We start from the raw sequence: 12,418 nt of genomic DNA on the forward strand, positions 1-12,418 counted from the left end.
TGTCTCCTATTCTCAGTTTTCTGCCTTTCTTAATGCATTCTGTGTTTTCTTTTATTGTATTTAATTTTATTTCTTTTTAGTTTCAACAACCTTCAAGGCTCTAGCCCTATTTCTAGCCTTTGCATCAATCTGAGGAAATTTACATTGAACCAAGTCCAAAGAATAGACTTAGTCATAGTCACTCAACTCCGTAACTGCCAGTGTATCTCCCCAAAGAAAGATTCTCTACTCTGTCCACTCTAATCTCAATGATACAACAAAGCCCACAAATAACTGCAAGGACCTACCTAAAACTCTTGGGGCCCATGTTGGCCTCCACATTCATCATACTTCAAGCAAGGTTGCATCTCAGTTGCCTTCAGATAAGGCTAAGGACTGTGCAAACCCCAAGCAGGCAGTCTTTCCAAATGCATCATAGTACCTCAGAAAGTTCTGGATCTCAGGTGGTGGAAGGACCTACTGAAAGTCTATGTGGGAACCCCATTCTCACATCCCTCACTTTCACAGATCCTCACAGCAGATGCTTCTCTTTTCAGATGGGGGACTCACCACCAAGAGGCCACAGCACGAGATCCTGATCCACATCAACAACATAGAGCTGGTATGCTTGCCAACACTTCCTTCACACCCTGCAGGGCCACATTAATGCTGCCAATTGAGAAGCAATGTATTATATCCACTGTCAGGGCAGAGCAAGATCCCATCCTTATGCATAGATTTGCTTAAACTTTAGAACTAGAATATTCTCAAGAGTTTGCTCAACCTTCACTCTTTCCTGAAGTAGTTTATCTTCAGAGCACCATCCTGGCTGAGACCTGGTTTCTAGATGGTTCTTGAGCATGAAGCTATCCTGTTCAGATAAGGTCCTGTCAATTCTATCTAACGGGAAACCTTGTACTCAAAAAAAAATCTTACCTTTGAAAGTGTAAACACTTCCATTCCTGGTATTCTCTTTACTTTTGTCAAGCATCAAAAGTTCTGCTCTCCATCTCTTTTATTTAAAGATACAAGCTCTATCAGTAAGCTCAGTCAGTATATTTGACCACTATCCTAATCTTCCATTCACACATCAAGGGCTTCTCAGTTTTTGCCCACCTCACTACAGCCAGATTCCTCAAGGGCTAACACAACTTTTTCTTTAAGTGCTTGCTCATATCCATTCCACTATAGGTTTGTGCACGCCTCTGTGCATGGCTACCGGAACATTTTTCCTCCTTAGCAGATCCTGTAGGGCTGGCTCCAGCGCCCCCTGGAGTCCCAGACACATGCTCGGTGTATGAGGTGCTGCCGGCCCTATGCCGCCTCTGTTCCTTCTTTCTGCCTGTGACGGTTACTGGAACTGCCTGTGCTTGCATTGCAGATGCTTAATTCTCCATGTTTTAAACTTTAAACAAGGATTTTTTGTGTTAACTAGTTAGATTAATAACTGTTGTGGTAGTTAGAGACTTTGAGATAGTCTAGCTGAGACTTTACAGGGAGCAGGTATGCTCTGGTGTCGTGGCTTCAAGCCGTGTGCTTTTGTCTGGAAGGCTTTCCCGCTAAGTGACTCCCACTGCCTGTAGCATGGGGGGGAAGCCCTTCATGAGAAGGGAATGGATCGATAAGACTTTCAGACCCCTGGAAAATCCACCTGAAAGCCTGGCTCATGGAGCCCCGAGCCAACCCGCTTCACTGCGGTATCCAGCGTGCCATCAGATACCAACCTGACTTGACACTGTGGAATCACTCGGAGCATGGATACTCCCTCGCACCGTCGGAGCAGGCAGAGTGGAGCACCGATCTGCACCGAGGTCGGATAACGGCGACCCGCTGCCTGCTCCAGCGTCTCCCATACCTCCACAAGAGAGAAGTGGCTGGCATTACGGGGAAGCCCGTGTTGGGACTCCCTGAATGACTCAGGAGATCCCCGGTATGGGGTGGAAGATCTCCTGCAGACCGGTTTCCTAGGGTAGAGTAGGAATGCTCCCCTAGAAGTCATCCCAGGTCACGGTTGCCAGACCGACCTGCATCGAGGCAGAAAGTGAAGTCGCCTGCCTGACACCGGTCTCAACCTCCTGGCACTGGGTGAGGTCTATCCCACTGCTCCGGCAACAAAGAGTTTGCCCGCAAGGACGCGGTGCTTGTCTCTGGTGACCAGGATTGTCTCGGTACTGAGAAATTCACCAGGCGGTGCAGAATCTGGTAGCTGGACGTAGGCTCGGCACCGAAGAGTTGCCACGAACAGTGCTGGTGAGTAGAGGTGCGCTCCAAGGAGTTCGAGTTACCAGAGCATCATCTTGGCACTGAGGACTTACGGTACTGCTTACCCTTTGGTGACTGAGATTGACGCCAATCCGAACTCCGCGATGCCAAGCCTGATTCCGGCGACCGGGTTCCGCATTAGGGACTGCGTGGTGCGGGGTCTTCGTATGGCGACCGGGTTCTGCGCCGCTTCGGTGCGGGCGAACTCCTCGGTGCTGGGGATGTGGAGCAGGAGCTGTCTGAGCATCATCTGGCGGACCTTGACCCGTGCCGCCTCTTGGCCTGCTCCGCCTCCAGCTCCGGGGACTGATGTCGGCACTGAGAGGGAGACTCGAAGCAGGCGAGCTCCACGATGCTGACCTGGAGCGACTGCTGGGGGAGCGTCCTTGCTCTACCCCCGGTGGCCGTCCGGCGGGAGATCTTCCTCCCCATACCGGGGATCTCCACCACCCTTCGGGGGGACTCAAAGCAGGTTTGTCCTGGGACACTGGCTCCTTCTTCCTTGGCGGGGGTGGGGGAGCGGAGGTGGCGTGGCAAGGCCAACAAGGCTTTTGCTGCCTGAAAAGCTTCCGGTGTCAACGGCGTCAGCAGGGGCACTCTCCCACTCCCAGGAGTCGGGGGAGGCTCCCTGCTTGGAGATGCAGGCACTGGAGAGTGCTTCACGGGCCGTGGCCAGTGCATCTCCACACTCGACCCTGCCCATACCGATGGCACAGGAGTGTCTGCGCTCTGCGCGCTGTCTCCTCTTCTTCGGCACCGGGGATGTTGCTTGGTGCTGAGTCGAGTCCGGTGCCGGTGGTGCACTTCGCACCGAGGTGACGATCAGTGCCGTGGAGTGGGATGGCTCAGATGCCGGGCGGAGCATTAGCTCCATGAGCAGGGCTTTTAACTGGATTTCTGTCCTTCTGAGCCCGCGGTTTAAAAGCCCTGCAGATCTTACATTTATCTTTCCTGTGCTCTTCCCCCAGGCACTTAAAGCACCAATCGTGGGGGTTGCTGAGTGGGAAGGCCTTCCCGCAGGAGGCACACAGCTTAAATCCGGGCAACCGGGGCATGGCCCGGCCGCTCAAGTCCCTCAGAGACTTCTTATCTAACTTAACGCTACTTAACAACTACTTAAAACTGATCGAGGGCACAAGCACATCTTATAGTTGAGCAACCACAGGGACAAAATAACTTGAACTCAACTTACAGCAAAGTACATGACCTCTCCCTTTGATTGTGTTAGAGGCATTTGGCAGAAAAAAGGGTTACCTACCTGTACTGTAAATGTTGTTTTCTGAGTTGTGGGTGCTTATGTATGTTCCATTGAGATGTGCACATGCCCAGTTCACTGAAACCAGAGAACTTTGCTTAATAGCACCTGGTTCCTCATAGCCCTTCCATGGCTATTTAAAGGCAGTGCTGTCCTGACCCTTCTCAGTTCCTTCACATCTAATGTCAAGAGTTGAGAATCTGAGACACAGGGGATGGCAGATGGGTCATGAAAAACATAGCCACACCCTTGGAGAACAACATTTATAGTACAGGCAGGTAACTTTTTTCTTCAAATGGTTGCAGATGTGTATTCCACTTAAGCAACTCATAAGTAGTACTGGAAGGAGATGGGGCTCAATGTCTACTTAAACAGCAACTGCAGGACTGCCTTTCCAAAGTTTGTATCTGACCAAGGTTCAGTGGTAATAGTGTCTCGTAAAAGTACGTATAGAAGACCAGGTAGCAGCCCTGCAAATGTCCAGTATAAAAATGTTACTGAGAAATGCAATAGAAACCCCTTGGGCTCTTGCCAAATGAACCACCAGTCTTCATGGAGGGGTGATCTGAACTACCCCATGTCATAGTAATGCAGGAAGTATTCCATCTAGAAATTGTGCAGAGACAGACTGGCTCTTCATCTGATCCACATAAGAGACCGAAAGCTGATGCAATAAATGAAATAATTTTCAGGTAAAATGCCAAAGCATTGTCTCATATTCAATGTACAAAGGTGCTATTCATCTATATTTAATGCAGCTTAGGAAAGAATACAAGTAAATGTATGTTTGATTTAGGTGAAATTGTGAAACTATCTTAGAGAAAGATCTTGGATGTGGCCTTAATGCCTTATTCTTTGAAAAATTGCATATACAGAAGGTGTGGTGTTAAGGTCTGCAGTTCACTTGCTCTCCTTGTGGATGTTATAGCAATAAGAAAGGCTGCCTTTTGTCAAAGGAGGGACAAAGAAGAGGTTGCAAGGGACTCAAATGGGGGTCCCAAGAGGGCAGCCAAAATTGTACTACGCTCTCTCAAAAGCCTCTATCAGAGGTGAAAAGAGACGGACAACTCTTTGTAGAAATCTCACTATCATGGAGTTTGAGGAAAATTTACATCTTTTGGATCAAAGGGCAGAACACCAAGATCAATGCAAAGTGGACCCTCTGTGAGCTGAGAAACAGACCAGAGGATTGAAGATGTAACAGGTAATCCAAAGTGTCCTGAATGCAGGGTAGTCTCACCTGAATTCCCCAGACCAAACTGAAAAATGTTCCCTTGGCCAAATAGGTAGCCTTAGTGGAGAGTTTTCTACTATTAAGCAGAACTCACTAAACTGTTTCTGAACACGGTCCATCCTCCTCATCTAACCAAGCAGCATCTGTGTCACAAGGTGCAGACTGCTAAATGCTGGATGCCAAATTTGACGATGGTGATAAATTAGAAGGTCTGGATAAAGGGGAAGAGATTTGGGTGGTTGAATAGATAGATTAGATTAAGACGGTGAAAGAGTGGTGTTTTAAAAAAATGTACTTGTGGCCGCTGTTTTTAATTTTCATTGTTTTCTGGTGTGTGTTTTTTAAAAAGGAAAGTCTGTCAGCACAAACATTATTTTATAGATCAAAGTGTTTTAATTCCATTCAGAGTTCAAAAAATTTGTTCTACCTGTGTAGAAAAGTGTGTGGCAGCATAGCTTTTATTTTAAGAATTTTAAAATGATAGCTTAGTTTTTGTTTTAAAAATGAAAATTGTAGTTGGTTCTAGTGTGATTTAGCCTGTTTCCACATTTATCTTTTGTATTAAGACTTCTGATGCAAGAGAAAAACAGAGAATTAAATTAACCTCTCTGTAAACCATTCTCAATCTCAGATTATTGCTTGTCTGAATCATTGATCTCATGGGATTCTTTCATAAAGACATAACAAAAATGTGCATGTTAGTTGTGTCCCCTTGGAAAATCTTAAATTACCTACTCTGGCAGAGAAAGCAATTATTATATTATACCATTGTTTTTATACTTTCTCAAGTGTCAGGCAATAAAAGTATTTTAAAATAAAATGGAATATTTAACCTTAGGTGATTATACATTACCACTTTTTATCTTGCATTCCATGTTGCATAAAACCAGCATCTCTAATGGTTTGTTTTCTAATAACAGAAGACTACTTCCTTTCCACTGTCCTCAACAGAGGAAAATACAATCAATCTTCTTTGCTTTTGAGTCTTTTTTTTAAAACAACACCAATGTTAAGAATTCTGACAGTTTGGCAATTTATCTTGCTGCTAGCCCGTATGGAGAAGATTTTTCACTATCAGAAATCAAAACAGAGCAAAAGAACTGTAGTTATAATAGTCTGCATGTGTACTGCATTAAATCATTTAGGCTTTGATTCTGCAAACACTTCTGCAGAAGTATAATTTTACTGACATGAATTGACTTCAGTGGGATTACTCACATGAGCAAAGTAACACCTATGGAAAAGTATTTGCAGAATTGGTCTTTAATCACTAGAATTAGGGTTTTATTTTTGCAAGCACCCAAACGACTGTGTTCCAAAGATTTTCTGGACAATACTTATTGCAACAACGTGGGCCAGATTCATTAAAATGTTAGAATGTTCAAATTTGGTTATTATATTGGGAAGCTCCCAAATAGTTTCCTGATGAACACAAGCAAAAGAAGGGAAATGCCAGTGTTTAATAGTGTGTGTAGCCTACCCAAACCTGAGGAGAATGTAGTAGGACAAGTGAAAGGCATGTCTCTAGTCTCAGGGTTTTGCCTCTGCAGTATTTCAAAGGTAAAGTGGATGTGTCAGAGCTTCTCAAAAAAAGGTCACAAGAACCATTTACAATGGAAAGTGTTAAGCAGCTTAATTATAGGAATTGTTACCAACTCCCCCAATAATAAATATACTACAGTTATACAAAGTATTAGATAAAGAAAGAAAAAAGGATATATACTAGAAAGAAAAACATCTTCCTATCCGTACTTGACAATGGCAGAGTGCCCATAAGCTATATAAACTATAGACACATTTCTCTATACTGCATGTCACCAAATTACTGGCAATAAGGCTGGTCGCAAGACTGCAAATGATTATTTTTTAAAATCATGCATCTGGCTCAAATAGACTTTATGAAAGAAATTTAGTAGCAGAAAATGTGTAAAGTTTACAAACTCCTGCTGGTAGCCAATAAGGTGTGGCTGGTGCCAAAGTAATCTCAGAAGAAGCGCAAAAAATCTAAAAGAATTAACATCACTCCAATAACCACAGTAAGAATTGCTGAAAATTCAGCCTACGTAAAGGTAATTAAATTTCAAGTTTTCTCCCAATCTTCTATATCAATGATTTCCAAGTTTCTATGGCATACTGAATAAGCACAAGACCAGGCTTACTTTTTCCTCAAGATGATAATGTTGCCATACATATTCAATATGAAATCTTTAATTATACATTATCATTTTGTTAACTCTAATGAGCTCTTGGTTTTCATTTCTAAGTTTATAGAAAAGAGCATTGAACAGTTGTTAGATAGTTATATTAGAGTGGTCTAAAAAAATCAACTTTGCCTATCTACACATGCATATCGCTTTATTACTCCACACACAAATGGAGCTTTCTAGTTATCAGTGACTTGTTATATCCACATCACCAATGCCAAATCACAGCATGGGACTGCAGCACAACACTCTAAGTGTAGCTGTTTTTCACACACTTATGACAGTTTAGTAAGATGCTTAGTGCTGGCTGTGCATGGATACACATGGTGTTATGTTAATTTCCTTTCTGTTATTCCAATAGTAAGCAAAATGTTTAAGATTATATCTCTATAACAGAAAGAATATTCAAATCAGCATGTTCCAAGGCAGGGCATTTGGAAATAACATTTGTGGATAGCTGGGCTAGGCTGAGCTGAAGAGAAGTTCTGAAGGTTGATAGGAAAGAGAGAGATTAAAAAGAAAAGAAGTACTTAGAAAGAAGCTAGATGGGACAGACAGAGAAAGGAGGACTAGTTAGAGAAAAATAAAATAGGAAATAAGGAAAAGCAATTGTAGTGAATTTGGACAGGGTAAATAGTTTTACAGTTCTTAGCAGTTACATAGCTATTTATATTATCAAAGTACTGCAGAATATGATTCTAAGTATTATCCCCATTTTACAGAGGAAGGGACAGACAGAGCGATTGTGACATGCCCAAGACCACAAACAAGTCAGTGACAACGGTTTTTTTAGAATTCAGGAGTGCCTGACTTTTGACTTCTATAGGACCAGGATTTAGCACTTGTCTAAGCATTAAAGTTATTCCAAAATAAGAGAGTCCACACATGGAGTGATTTCAGAATAGTTATTCTGCTTTAAATTCATACTCTGTCTTACTTTGGAATAAGAGTGCCGCCTTCTTCTTTAGCTTAATCTACTTCCTGATTGGATTAAACTAATTTGGAAAAAATCACTCTTATTCCAGAATAAGTGTGTCTACACATGGAATTATTTAGGATTAGCTATTCTGGAATAACTCAATATGTATCTGATGAAGGATTTTGACTGAGAATCAGGTCCTCTGGGGTTAATGTGGATCACATTATAGGTCCAAACCTGAACTCTGAATCAGACAAACTTCCCCTTAAAGACTATTGCGTTGCAAGTGTCTGAACTCATGCCAGAATTTGCAACATTAATTAGTAAACACAAGATTTTAATTTCTCCTTCTGTAGTTAAGTTGTAGTATCTGAGGTAGCATCTGAGTCTCCATCTTTTTTACCTTCTACAGTTTCTGATTATGGACCTGTTCCTGCTGAAATCAATTACAAAACTCCCAATGACTTCAAAGAGCTATGAGGTGCTACATTCCCATTGACATCAAAGTTAACAGTTACAAAGTTCCTTGGCTTGAGAGGTTCTATTTTTATGGTTTTAGCAAGAACAGAATTACTGGATGCTACTTTTACAAATGCATACGGGCAATTTTGTATTGTCAATAGTCCAAAACTGAAAATTTTCTGTCTGATTCCAAAAAATGTGAACTTTTTCAACCATTTTCACTTTCATCTAAAAGACATTTTCTGTGAAAAGTTTTGCTGTAAAATTTTCTATCAGCTCTACTATTAAATCAATACATAATGAAAAAACATTAGTAATTTTCATGTTCTCATGTATTAGCTCAATATTGCACTTACTGGATTTCAGACAATGCAGGATAATATTGATACTAAATTCCAAGCAAATTATTTTAACTTCTTAGAAATATTTTCAGTATTTAAAAAATATCAGATTTTGTAATTTTTTAAAATGAAACTACCTATGTCTATTTAGTGCTAGAGGGAAAGTCAGAAATATCTGTTTTATTATTATCAATACCCTTTTATTTAGTCAGTTATTGTGATTGACCTTCCAAAACAACTATGCAAATAGAGGGTCACACTGACTTCAATGAGACCAGAATTTAAGCCCACAGTCCATAAGGGGACTTTTTGTTACAAAATGTTTTGGAAAGAAACTATTCTGTTGTTTAAACTTCAGCTTTAGGTACAGTTTGAATCATCGATTGCTGTATAAAAAAAAGCTTACTGATGTATCTATCCCTCTCAGTTAAGGTTTTATTCATTCTAGGTAGTATGGTATATTTTAAGATATCTTAAAGCTGGGATATGTTTAAGACTATAAAAGAGAGAAAATAATCTTTATTAAATAAAGTGTACACATATATATTTCAAGGCAAATTGATAAAATACTCTTTTAATACTGTTAACATTCAACAAGATGCAGACCTGCCCCTGCTCAATAGCTGGCCCACAGTGCCTGTAGAAGCCCAATCCTCATTAACCACTTGTCGACTTGAAAACCATTACTAACCTAAACCTAAATGAAATTGGGAAGCATCACTCCCATTAAGGACCATTCCCCTATTTTTAGGAGTAGTTTTAAGGCAGTTTTTAAAGATGCCATTTATGGCTATGCTGCATCATTCTTGGAAAGCTGTAATCCTTTTGAGGATCAGTTTTAAGGCACGTTGGTTGAAGTCTTGCTCTCTGGTGAAAAAGGATTCTGATTTTTCAGTTATCCTAATCCCTCCATTCTGGGGGATTACTTTAAGGATGCTTTGTTTGCAGTCTCTTCTTTTGACAAGATGGATTTTCCTGAGTCAGGAGATACTTTATCATGTGGGAGGTTATTTGCTAGATGGTGAGGCAAGGTTTTGCTGTATCAATCTCTTACTGTAGTGTGGAAGGGAGAATGGTATCCCTCCTCCCTGGGCTAAGTAGTAGCTACTTCAGGGGGGAGGGTGATCAGTCTCTTGCAGCAATGAAATAGGAATGTGCCTGGACTGGCAGTCACTCACTGGCTGTATGAAGGGGAGACTCTCTACCATGCGGGGTTCAATGTTGCCCTGTATGAAGGGCAGACCTGCCTCCAGTGGGGATTCAGTTTCTCCCCTTACGAAGAGGAGGCTCCCTGCCATGCGGGGTTCAGTGTCACTATGTCTGAAGGGGAGATCTTCCAGTTGGGGTTCAGTCTCTCCCTGGCTGAAGGGGAGACTCCCTGTGATTCCCGGTTCAGTCTCCCTCTGTATGGTGGGGACACTCCCTGCCGTTCGGGGTTCGGTCTCTCCATATATGAAGCGGAGACTTCCTGACATCCCAGGTTCAGTCTCTCCCTGTATCAAAGCCAGTACCCTTTCCTTTCGGGAGTCAGTCTCTCCCTGCCACTCGGCCCGGCTGTGCTGTGTGTTGTTATCCCCTTCTCCCTCCCGCTTGAAGCTCGGTCTTCCCCTCCTCCGAGCCGTCCCAGGAGCGGGGAGGCCTGCAGCAGATCCCACGCGGGCTGAGGCGCTGCAGCTGAGGCCGGTCGCAGTGGTCGCTAAGGCGCAGGCCAGGATGGAGAGGAAGAAACTCGAGCCCAGGGTCGAGGCGAGGCCGAGGGGCTGTAGTTCCTTCTCAGTTCGGAGTCTGCTTCGTACTAACTGGAAGAGGCAGGAGCACAGCGCCGCCGCGCCAGCAGCGAGCAGGGCGGCCAAACCATGCAGGAGGGGAGCGGCCACTCTGCCCCGCCGCAGCCCCAGGAAGTCTAGCACCAAGGCCCCGCAGCCGCTCAGGATGGCCAGGACGCAGCAGACAGCTATAGAAACCATGAGGATGCCTCCGGCTCGGCCCAGTAGCGGGGAGTGGGGAGCGGGCTCTTTCGGGTGCACGGCCCAGGCCACTCCTAGCACGAACTGGATCCCCCCGCCGCTCACTAAGACCCAGCTGGGGTAGGCCGCGGCCGTGCACATCACCCCGAGGGACAAGCATTGGGCCACGGCTGCTGCCAAACTGCCCTGTCGGCTGCTGCCTGCTACCGGGATCAGTCGACGCCGATCTTTAGAGATCGCCTCGCAATATGCCGCCTCTTCCGCTTCCATGGCGTCCGGGAGCGGGACGATCGAGTGGAATCAATTTCGCAATCCGCAGTGCTGCGCTGCTCCCACAGCCTTTGAAATAACGGGACACCGGCGCAGCGCAATCCGCTCCATTAACCCCAGGAGGAGCTGTGGAGCTTGTGGCCAGGACACAAAGGGCTGTGGCAGTGGGTCACACTCCCCCATGCTCCTCACCGAGACCCACAGCAATCAATCTAGGCAAGGGTTTTCTGGAAATATGAAGTGAGAAAACATTGTTTAACACACACACACACACACACACACACACACACAAAAAAAAAAAAAAAAAGAAGTAGGGATTGGTCCTCCTAAACTGGACGCTGAGGTTCTAAACACCTGAGACAAAAAGAAAAATACATTACAGTTAAAAGTACAATCCTGAAGGCAGATTCTCTTCTTACTTACATCAGTGCAAATCAGAAGTGAATTTAGTTCCCGAATCAGACATACACAGAAGAAAGTTATATCAGGCATTAGAGCTAACACAAGTCAGTCAAGTGGTATATGTTACTGTCACAAATTGTTAAATTCCCTACAAGCTGATAAGATCACTAAAAGTTGCATGGCTGTGGGGTTTATTTTGTTTTTTGTCTTTGGAAATATAAATAAATATAATTTTATCCAATCTGTTTTTTACAAGGAAATATGTTTGTTAATTAGCATACACAACTGCAAACCCATAAGCATCAGATTCTAGGAACTGTAATTGTGGAAACAACAGCAAAAGTAGTCAGTGGTCAACACAGTTGTAACAAAAAATTGGGAACTAATAATATAACAATGAAAATATTTGCCATTTGTATGGTATAATATAATGATGTGGTATAGTTACAGCATCTCTACTGCTACAAACCGGAGCACACACAGGGAGCACTTTCATACATCAAGAGAGTGAAAAAAAAAAGATTTAATTTAAAAACTGCTAGGTGTGCAACACATATGTGTAGTATAAATGTAACTAGATTTAAAAAAAAAAAAAGTATAAATACTGCTAAAAGGAAAATAAATCTTTGCATTTACCGTAGAAGATCTTTCCCATGTATAAGGCATTTTGTTCAGTCCTGTCAGATTTGCTTTTTTGAGAGGTACATAGGCGGAAGCTCCATTATAACCTGAGTTAGCAGGTTAATCAGCAGGCTTTTTTCAGTCACATTTTAAAATTTCTCTGATTGAATCCAATAGTTTGGTGGCTTTTTTAATTAAAAGTATATCAAATACTGGATGGTTCACAGACCATTGATTACATCTAGTTCACAACTGTAATCCAGGCAAAATTGGTAGTGATAAAAAAATTTACGTCAAATCCAGCTCAGATTGGTAGTACCCCAAAATCACTACTACCTGATGATGGAGCAGTAGACTATGTAAAATGAGTTTGGTCATCTCATTAGACAAATGTCTGTATATTACAAAAAAAAAAAAAAAATCTCCATAATTGGCACTATTGGAAGTTTGAGCAGAGACCAAAAATTGAATGGGCCTGAAGAACGACCTAATTGTTCACTAG

Source organism: Emydura macquarii, unplaced genomic scaffold (assembly GCF_026122565.2).
Source record: "Emydura macquarii macquarii isolate MOO-44397 ecotype Brisbane River unplaced genomic scaffold, CSIRO-AGI_Emac_v2 contig_18, whole genome shotgun sequence".
In the NCBI taxonomy this organism is placed as follows: Eukaryota; Metazoa; Chordata; order Testudines; family Chelidae; genus Emydura; species Emydura macquarii.